At 42.8% G+C, this 9,973-nt stretch overlaps 1 long non-coding RNA gene across 1 annotated transcript; it reads right to left on the bottom strand.

Moving 5' to 3' along the window:
* Nucleotides 1-9,042: 9,042 nt before the first annotated feature.
* On the bottom strand, nt 9,043-9,941 carry LOC104945928 (uncharacterized). The gene is made up of 2 exons (XR_798387.1): nt 9,792-9,941; nt 9,043-9,569 (listed from the first exon to the last, which is right to left on the bottom strand). It is a non-coding gene; the product is annotated as an uncharacterized lncRNA (long non-coding RNA).
* Nucleotides 9,942-9,973: the final 32 nt, after the last annotated feature.

The raw sequence follows: 9,973 nt of genomic DNA, 5'->3' as shown, positions 1-9,973 counted from the left end.
AACATACAGGAATTTTATTGAAACTACATTTCTTAGGCTAGATTTTAAAGTTAAATACATCAATCTGGAATACTTAAAGAGTGCAAATAAGAGGTTAAATAAACCATTATGTGCATAGCAAACAAATTAACCGTGAAGACATTGGTTGTATGCTGTAGATATGAATATCGATAACATGGTAAAAAACAAAGTCCCACTCACAAAGCATTTTCAACTGTGTGCTTCAAGGCCGGATTGCAGTCATTCCAACATAGTGAAGCTAATTAGACAATTTCAGGAAGTTCAGATTTGAGAGTCACATCTCAGTTTCTTTCTTTGATTTTGTTTTGTCTCTCTCTCACCCACCCTCTCTACGTGATACTTTTTCTTTGCATATCATTTGACCATACGTCTCAGTTAACAGACTTTAAAATACTTAAATGTTAATGTGAGTACTGTTTGGAATACTGTCTTTCTTTTAAATCAGTATCAGTTCTTTCAAATAAAATTAAAATCACACCTTAAACCTGTAATGTAGGTAAGACTGATCACAACATACCTTCAGGTACTGAAACCCAAATGAAACCCTATACAACAGTGTGTGTGTGTGTTTGAATGTAATGCTCCGAATGAGCCTGTGGCACCTTGTACCTCTGTGAAAGCATGATGAGTAGTTCTAGCTAAGACTAGACCAAGTGCTAACAACCACAGAGTTATTATATGTAAACCTAATGAGACTGGACAGTTCAAATACACTTAGAAGCATCAACTATATTCCTACTCTGTGCCTTAAAGTGTTGACATTCAGAAAGGTGAATACACTTTCTTTAGACATGGTTAGACATGACCAATTGTCCTATGAACAAATACGTTTAAGCTAAGATGGAACAGATATATAAAATCCGAAAACTTGAAACTAGTAAACAAACCTGATGACTTAAACTTTTTACTGTGTGAAAAAACTGTCGCAAATGTTTCAGAAGTTTTGTGTGTTTGTGAGTGACGAGATAGAGACCAAGACACAAAACCAAGTACATCCTTGCGTACTCATACGTCATATGTGGAATTTGACGACAGCATCTTCATGACCATCTTCTTGTTAATCTCTAATGCAGACACCATAAACCACAGTGAGCTCCAACACCTGCCAAAAGCTCTATTGAATGAACTGTCCATCAATCAAGGCTGAGTCAGCACATGTACACACAGTCACACGTGCAGCTTCTGCCTTCTATGCTTTGTCAAGCACCAAACAGAACGTTTTCCAGCATTTCCCCTGACCCCACTGATTAATGTGAGTGCATAGATGACATTAGATGAAATTAATTACCTGTGACACTACTTTTACCCAAGCTTTTATCAAGCGTTTATCAAGCCACTGTTCTCTATTTCAAATACCCACCCTCCCTCTCCTTTCAACTCATCCATTCCCCTTCCTACCTCATCCTTAGCCACATCCCCTTCATCCCTTCCATTTAACCCTACATTCCTCCTTTCCCACATTGCTTTATCCTCACCCACATCCTTTCATCCCTCCACCCATCAAACCCCTAATCCCTTCATCCTAACACATATTCCTCCATCCCTCACCCATCGACCCCTTCATCCCTATTTACCCTCATTCCCTCATCTCTACATCCCCTCATCCTTTCTTCCTCACCCATGTCCCTTCATCCCCCCACCCATCAACCATGTTATCCCTTCATCCCTCCATACCCTTATCCCTTAATTCTGACCCACATCCCCTATCCCTGAAACCATCGACACCTTTATACCTTCACCCATTTCTTTCCCCTCATACCTTCATCCTGAACCACCTCCCTCCAACCATTGACCCCTTTATCCCTCACCCCTTTCGATCCCCTCATCCCTTCATACTCACCCACATCACTTCATCCCTTCACCGATTGTCCCCTTAATCTTTTTACCCCTTTCTTTCCCCTCATCCCTTCATCCATACACCCATTGACCCCTTCATCAATTTTTTCTCCTCATCTCTTCATTCACAACCACATCCCTTCATCCCTCCAAACATTGTCCCCTTTATCCCTTCACCCTTTCATATTCCTTCTCCCTTCATGATCACTGACATCCCTTCATCCCTCCATCCATAAACCCCTTTATCCCTATACCCCTTTATTTCTGCTCATCCCTTCATCACCCATATCCCTCCAACCATCGACCCTTTTATCCCTTCACCCCTTTCTTTCCCCTCATCTCTTTATTCTCGCCAAGATAGTTAAACCCATTTACCCATTGATTCCTTCCTTCCCTCTTTCCTTCAGCCAGTCATGATTTCTAACCATCTCCTCTCATCCCTTCCTATTCAACATGTGCATACTTCTTTCATATATTATTCTAAGTATCGTCTACGGGGCCATTAATCAGCTCGAGTGGCGGAATCTGACGGAACCCCACCCGAGTCTCCCCATGCCTGGATTTCACATCCTCAAAGACCAGCCCACCAAAAGTAATTATTCATCCACCTTCAACTCCCCCTCTACATCCATACATTGTTGATGACCAGCTTATATAACAAATACCTGTAACTTCTACCCAAAAAAAGCCAGACGTTGTGTCTGTAATGTAAGATGGAAATTGAAGTTGATACCATATGGTTCCAATCTGAAAGAGACGTAATTGAAGCCTTTAGTACAGGCTGAGCAAAATCAACATGCAGTGAAGTGCACAGATTTAAGTTTTAAGTGTACTTATAGAGAGGAAGTCTACCAAAAGCAAAACTGTCAAACTCAACAAGCTTACAATTACCTTGCCAGAGACTTCACCATGTGAATTAGTATATTTTAAGAAATATCAACTTGAGGACAATGATAATGAGGGTGGGCTCAACATAGCTCTGTTAAACACCAAGGGTTGCCAACACTTACATGTATTATGCATGCCTATAGAGTGCACATTAGTAATAAGAACACATGTACTAAATCTCAGTGTGTAGTTCATGACCCAATCATTTGTTACCTCTAATGAAGACACACAAATGTATGAACTTGGCCTTTCATACAGCTGTTCAGGAACTTCTTTCATGACTTTGAAGCCAGGAACAATATAATAGGGTCAAGTAAGCAACCCAAAAGTGTGCTTTTCAGACTTTAAGCATTCTTTGTGCGCAATCTAGACCAATACCAGCTTTGGTTTATTTAAATGATGTTTATTTTTGCCATTACATTTAACAATTGTACATTTAGAAGTGGACTTATAATAATAATAATCCGTATTTACATTTTTATACCTGAAAACAACAACTTAGTTAAGGAAAGGGATGTTTTTTTCTCCATTTTGGAACTTTTGTCTTCGAGACTGACACACAAAACTAGATACCCAGAACCGTTTCTCAGAAACTAAAAGTATTTTATGAAAAGTATTCACAGTTAACTTTCTGCACATGCCGTTTTACAATTTGAACATTCCCTTGTTATGTTGATAGGCCAGATAATGTTTCGCTAAAAATCTGCATTGCTAATTTGAGGAAAGAGCATACCCATCATAATTACCCCTGACCAATCAATTCAACCATGGGATCATAGATCATAGATTAACCAAAAACACTTTGAGTTACTCAAAGGGCTTTTCTTGCTGTCACCTCAAAGTAACTTGTGTTGGACAAAATATTCCTACTTTCTATATAGAAAATATAAATAGCGCTGGATGTATTGAGCCATTTCTCAGGTTGTTCCCGTGTTGAACTTACAACTATGATAATTCTGACAGCACTTTAGTAGCACAAAACTCTAGTCCATCTCCTTTACCCCATAGATAACACCTGTAACTTGTGTCTAAGTGTCTAATGCCATTACTGCACATATAGCACATACTTAGCTTTGGTAGTATTGTGTCTATTGTATTGAGTAAAACTATGTAGGACTGCAGGAAAGAGACATTAGCTGCGCAGTATATCTTCCTGTTCCACATATCTCCCTCCATGACATGATGGTCAGAGAACGACAAGCCCCACTGGCTGCCGGGCTGCAAAGAGACACAAAACTGAAGCCTGGAATTGGAAAGTGTGTGTATGTGTGTGGTGATGTCTCCAAGCCCGGATGGTAATTGTCAGGGTTTGGCAGGGCAATCAGTTCCATGCCACTGAGTGCCACGTCTCGACATGTTCTACAGCAACTCTCGATACACACACACATACACACACTAACTCCAGACGCCTGACCCCCCACACCTGTTCACTGGTGTGAGACGGAAGTAAGAACCCTGTTCCCCATTGCCTTGGCTCAGAGGAACAAAGGAACAACCTCCTACACACACACCCAGACACACACATGGTATGCGTGTCAAGGATGCTCTATCCTCAAATAACTTGTGCCTTCAAGTTTAATCTCAACACATACACACAACAATGTGGAATCAACACAGCTCTTACTTACATGTATTGCAAACATATGAATCATTGCTGTACTGTCAACGGACATATTCATTAAAGACAGGAAGCTTCATACAAAGTGATTAAATACATCATACTGTAATAGAGATACAGTAACAACCATGATGGCAAACACATTGATAGAAACACACAGAAACTGGGCAAGAAACAGCGTACGTTTGGGCAGGTCGCCTATCAAGCATAGGGCAACCGCGGGCAATTTAGAGTTGCCAATTTACCAAACTTACATGTCTTTATAGAGAAAGACAGAAGATCTGGACAAAAACCCAACTGACATGCGCAGAGCTCAGAAAGGCCCATTTGGCAGGTTCAACACTATAACAGTCCTTCAGTGATGAGACATTTCTAAACACTGCATCACCATGCCGCTTCATTGCTACACAACTCATGACAGAGTACTACCTCAAGCACAAAAACACAAACCATATGGCTTTAGCTAGGCAACGTCCAAGAGAGATTGCCAACAGAGTGTAGCGCTGGAGAGCTTCAGAGCCCAGGTTCAGGCCTAGCTCAGAGGACCTGACATGGAGTTAGCGGTTCTCTAATATTCTCTGCCTCAAGACCATTCAAAGCCTTATTAGGAGGAAGATCCTGATTGAAATCCTACATTTTATTGGAAGTGACCTCAGAACTGCGGTGATGCTAAAACGAAAAGTGGCAGAAACACACATAGACTCAGACTTTTGAATGAGTCAGGACTCATCATTCATAATGGGATCCGGATCCTGTTGACAGCGAATCAGCCGCTGTTAGCTGAATTGAGCCTGACCTTTTGTAAACAGGCGCCCATAATGGAAGTAATGACTCTAAACACAACAGCTTCACCACTTTGACAGCCAGCACTGTCACCACAGTCAACAGCATCCACATTACGTGCTCAGGAGGGTCACCCACTTGTTCTACTACACTTCAGGATGTGTGTAAGTGCGTGTAAGAGGCAAGTGTGTGTATATTGCTCAACCCAGACACTCAAACACAAACACATAAACAATATGACAGTATACAATGCCTCAGGGGAACACAGTGGCCTACACATGGTCAGTATCTTATTCTCCGTGTGTATTGCATGTGTGATTCTTGTAATAGCGCCAAGAGCACACAGATCCTAGTGACAGCATTTTAGCAGTGAGCCCTACACATGGATTAAAAAGATGACACATTCTGTGTGAAATTTGCAGAAATCACAGTGGCAATTGAAAAAATGTAACCTTTATTGTTGTTGTACTTTGTCCCAGTTGTGTTTATATTTCACAACATGTAGAAAAATGGCTTCAAAGTCACCTCCAGGAACAGTCAAGTGGATGTGAATGCTGCTATCATTGCTGTTAGATTTTGGAATATAGCAGAAAACACACCTTTATAAAACTTGCAGATTTTATTTAGCAAGACAATATCCACATATTAACTCCAAATATTTGGAGTGAAAATGTAAAACGTAAGCCCATAAAAAACGACATAACGGTGGCTGTGCATCACCACCGCTAAGCTAAAGGCGGCTAATGTTCAAGGCGATGACTTGTATTGACAGTTTTTTTGATGAAACATTGAAGCTTTGGACTTTAAGGAGTGCGGTTTTTACTGACGTTTTATATTTTGTAGAAAAAAACTAGAACATCTCTTTAGCTTGTGTTAACCACAGACCTTATTTAAGGCGGCAAACCACAAACACGTTCAAAAAGCCATTGACGTCGAGACAAGGGAACCAGAAGTGCTAAAATGCTAACTCATTTCAAGGTTTTAAGACTCATTCCTGCACCACTCTATTGTTGGTGTTTTCTTTTTTGCCTACTTAATGCAATTGTATACGCCTGACCAACACACTCTCAGTCATAATCGTCCAGGAGCGACGTTTGGTCAGGGTCCCGTGGCGTGCAGTTCTGACGCTCCTAGGCTCCTTCAGCTTCATAAAGGGATGAAATAGCTTTCAACTGATTGCAATGTATTCCCATCTGCGGCGGGATTTGACGCTCATTCAAGNACCATTCTCACAGCCATTTTTTATTATTTGCTCCCGCCGTCCACACAATTGAGACTATGCTCCGGGGGGGGTATCTTGGACGGATAGTCGCGCAGAAAGGCTCCGGATCGGTTTCCGCTGACAAGCCCGGCCACCGCCCCCTGTATTATATAATGTGGGGTCTAAACGCGCCATCATGTAAGTTGCGCTGGACAGCGCTGGACACAGAGGTCCCCAAGGCCCGTTGACAGCTTCACGAGCGGGCGTCCCATAGTGCTCTCCCGGTCACCCACCACCCCGTCCACCCAGTAAAAACATCCCCACTACAACCACTGGCTTGTTAGTAGCTACACCAACATGGATTAAACGTGTGGTTTTTTCTTACCACAATGTTTGGGGAACATTAATGGATAAAATGCACTATTAATTTTATTATTATTATTCCACTCCGGATCGGCGGACACTAGGTCCACCGTTTCCCGCGCAGCCCTGCTTAACCAGTTTACGTGGGCTGCGGCTGGCGTGCAATGGCGACTTTGGCCATCGGGGACGCAATCCCGATGGGGCCGCGCTACCGAAGTGGGCCGGTCGGATAGGTCACTAGCCACATCAACACTCCCCGTTACAATTTACTAGTGGTACCGAAGCTGGGCCGGGGTCGAGAGTCCCGCGCTGCATTTTAGCTCCCAGGTCCTACCACTGGTCTACATGACCGCTATGATCGCCCATATTGACTGCCACCTAATTTTCCTAAACTTGCCTAACAGATACAAAATAAACGATCCTTCCGCCCTCATATGAGCCTCAGACACTTGGTTCAAAATGCAAACTGTCATCGCACTGTCTGGAGCTTGCTGGGCTGTGTGGCGCCATCGCTGCGTTTACATGCAGGATGCTGGCGGATCGCTGAACGGTGCCAGCCTGGATCGCTGTGCCCGCCCATTTGACGCTCAAACCCATAATTTGGCGCGGGACTTGAAGAATCCCCCGAGAAGATCCAGAAATGCGGTCAACATTGAAAGCGGCAAGATTTAATGGGTTATCAAAGCTACAAATAAGTCCAAAATCAGTTCAGTAACGGGTTTTCAAGGGGACAATATTTAACTCAAATTGATGGGGGTTTTGGATGATGGGAGGAAAATCGTGCTCACAGGCTTCTTTGGAAGGGATAGTGGATAGGAGGAATTTCAAAAGGACTTAGCAAGAAGAAGACTGCCGGCGTACGTGGTAGAGAATCCGAATGCACTTGCGCACTATCCGACGTGTTTATTGATGCGCCAGCGCACGTCATTGTGTGCGTCTGCTGCTGCTGGTGGAGCGAAACTGGAAACTACAGTTTTCTACTATAACGGACTACGAACATGCGATGTTAATAAGAACGGACGGACTCATCTTAGAGACTGCCCGTGCTCTGATGCTGGCTTGCCCTTTATGCTTTATGAACAACAGGGGAAACATTATTCTTCAGGGACCAAAGGCTTGGCTAATTGAAATAAAAAAGTGAAACTTTATGCTCATCACCGTCTCCCTCCGGTCACTTAATACAAATGATCCGAATTACGTATGATTGTATGAACAAGAAAAGCATCTTAAAATCAATACAAATGTATTTATTTTATTAAACGTTAGGTCTTTTAACAGCCTATCACTGGCTGTATCATCACCATTCAAACATCTTTTTAACAAAGGTTGAACAAAACCCCCACACAGCTCCTTGAAATTTATTGACGTTATTTGATCTGAACAGTAAAAACTAACTTCTTCATATTTCTCTTTTTGCATTATAAATACTGCATGGACGTTCAAACAAAGACTTTGGCCAATTACCACATACGTTTAAAGATGCCTAATAAGCCACTGCTAAACTTTCATGATAAAATTTCTGTCATAATCGTTTTGTGTTCCGCTTGACACGGCCGACTTTGTGTGACTTCAAATGCTGCGGCTGCAAGGCATTTGGTGGGCGCAGCACTTTTCTCCTTTCCTTTCGGCTATAGTGGGAGCGTCCAGTGCCTTCCTTAGCTAAAGGGAGGTTATAAAGGAAGTTTGAAACCTCCTTCTATCATTCTAGCAGAATTCCAACGGGCACTTATCATGGCTTGCCACTGTGCGGACTTCCGGGTCATTTTCACTCGGTTAGGAAGGTTCCTAATGTTTGGCAGGGGTGTTTGTGAAAATAACGGGGAAAGAGCTGCTGTCAGACAAACAGCTGTGCGGCGTCATCACAAACGGACGTCGCTTCACGTGACGCTCCGGAGGAAAGGACGTCCCATTGCTCTTAAGGCCCATTCCCAAACCGCCCCCTACACCCTACCCCTACACCCTACCCCTCCGTTTGCGCGTTTACGCGGACAACACACTCTCACTCCATAATCGTCCAGGAGCGACATTTGGTCAGGGTCCCGTGGCGTGCAGTTCTGACGCTCCTAGGCTCCTTCAGCTTCATAAAGGGACGCAAATAGCTTTCAACTGATTGCAATGTATTCCCATCTGCGGCGGGATTTGACGCTCATGGAAGCACGGCATTCGTTTGTGTCGGCTGCCCTGGGCCGGTCGGACGATGGGTGACCGCCTATTGAAAAATAGTGTGGGTGAGTTTAATCTACTGCATGTGTTACATTGCAATTAAAATGTTCTGTTCAGCTCAGATTTTATTTTTGGTTTCTTAAAATGTAGAAAAAAAAAGAAAAGAAAAGACTCTTACACTTTTATTTGCGAAAGTAGGGAAAACCCTTTTTACACAAATACAGTCAACATGCAGACTAGGCCTTACTGTAACACAATCTTAACACCCTTCACCATGGGTTATTCATGTATGATAATATATATTATATGATTTATTTAAGTGTACACCCTCTCTATTGAATGCACAGAGATTAAATCACAACATCTTTTCATTTTATTCTCTGCAGGAAAACAAAAGAGTGACATTTCCATAATATATTCATATTCAATCATATTGCAAATATGATTTTGTATATCAAACAATCATAAAGACAGATATGTGCGCAAATGTTGCAGATGTAGGAGTTACAGTGGGTCCTCACAGAAGAAGGCCTGCAGAGCCTTCCCCCCCGAGAGGTATCTAATGCTCTCTATCTCCCCGCCGTAGTTACTGGGCTTCTGGAAGTGGATCTCCAGGTGGTCCTGCAGGTCCTCCTCCTCCTCCTTGTCCTCAATGTCCTCCAGTAGGACAGTTCGCTTGGGAGAGCCACAGAAGGTCTAAAAGAATCACAACATAAGTTTGGTCATCTTTTTCTCCTTCAGTCAGGTGAGGAGATGCATACTGAAGTTATCTTTTATTTCATCAAATTAGATTTGGTAGTAAATCATGAATCAGAAAATACCTAAAGTTCTACTCTGAAAGGATCAGAGGACAGATTCAGACATGATACTGGTGGAGGTGTAGAAACACTGATGGAATGTTCCATAAAACCTGCTCACCTGGAACCTGAGCAGCTGGTAACTGTAAACGGGTCCAACCTGCACGTTCACTTCAGAATCCAGATCCAGTCGGTACCTCCCTCTCAGGGCCAGGCCATCAGCAACTAGACACACACACACACACGCACACACACACACACACACACACACACACACACACACACACACAACACACACACACA

Source organism: Notothenia coriiceps, unplaced genomic scaffold, assembly GCF_000735185.1.
Source record: "Notothenia coriiceps isolate Sejong01 unplaced genomic scaffold, NC01 NC01_scaffold00010260, whole genome shotgun sequence".
Classification (NCBI taxonomy): Eukaryota; Metazoa; Chordata; class Actinopteri; order Perciformes; family Nototheniidae; genus Notothenia; species Notothenia coriiceps.
This window is presented reverse-complemented; position numbering and strand designations above follow the sequence as displayed.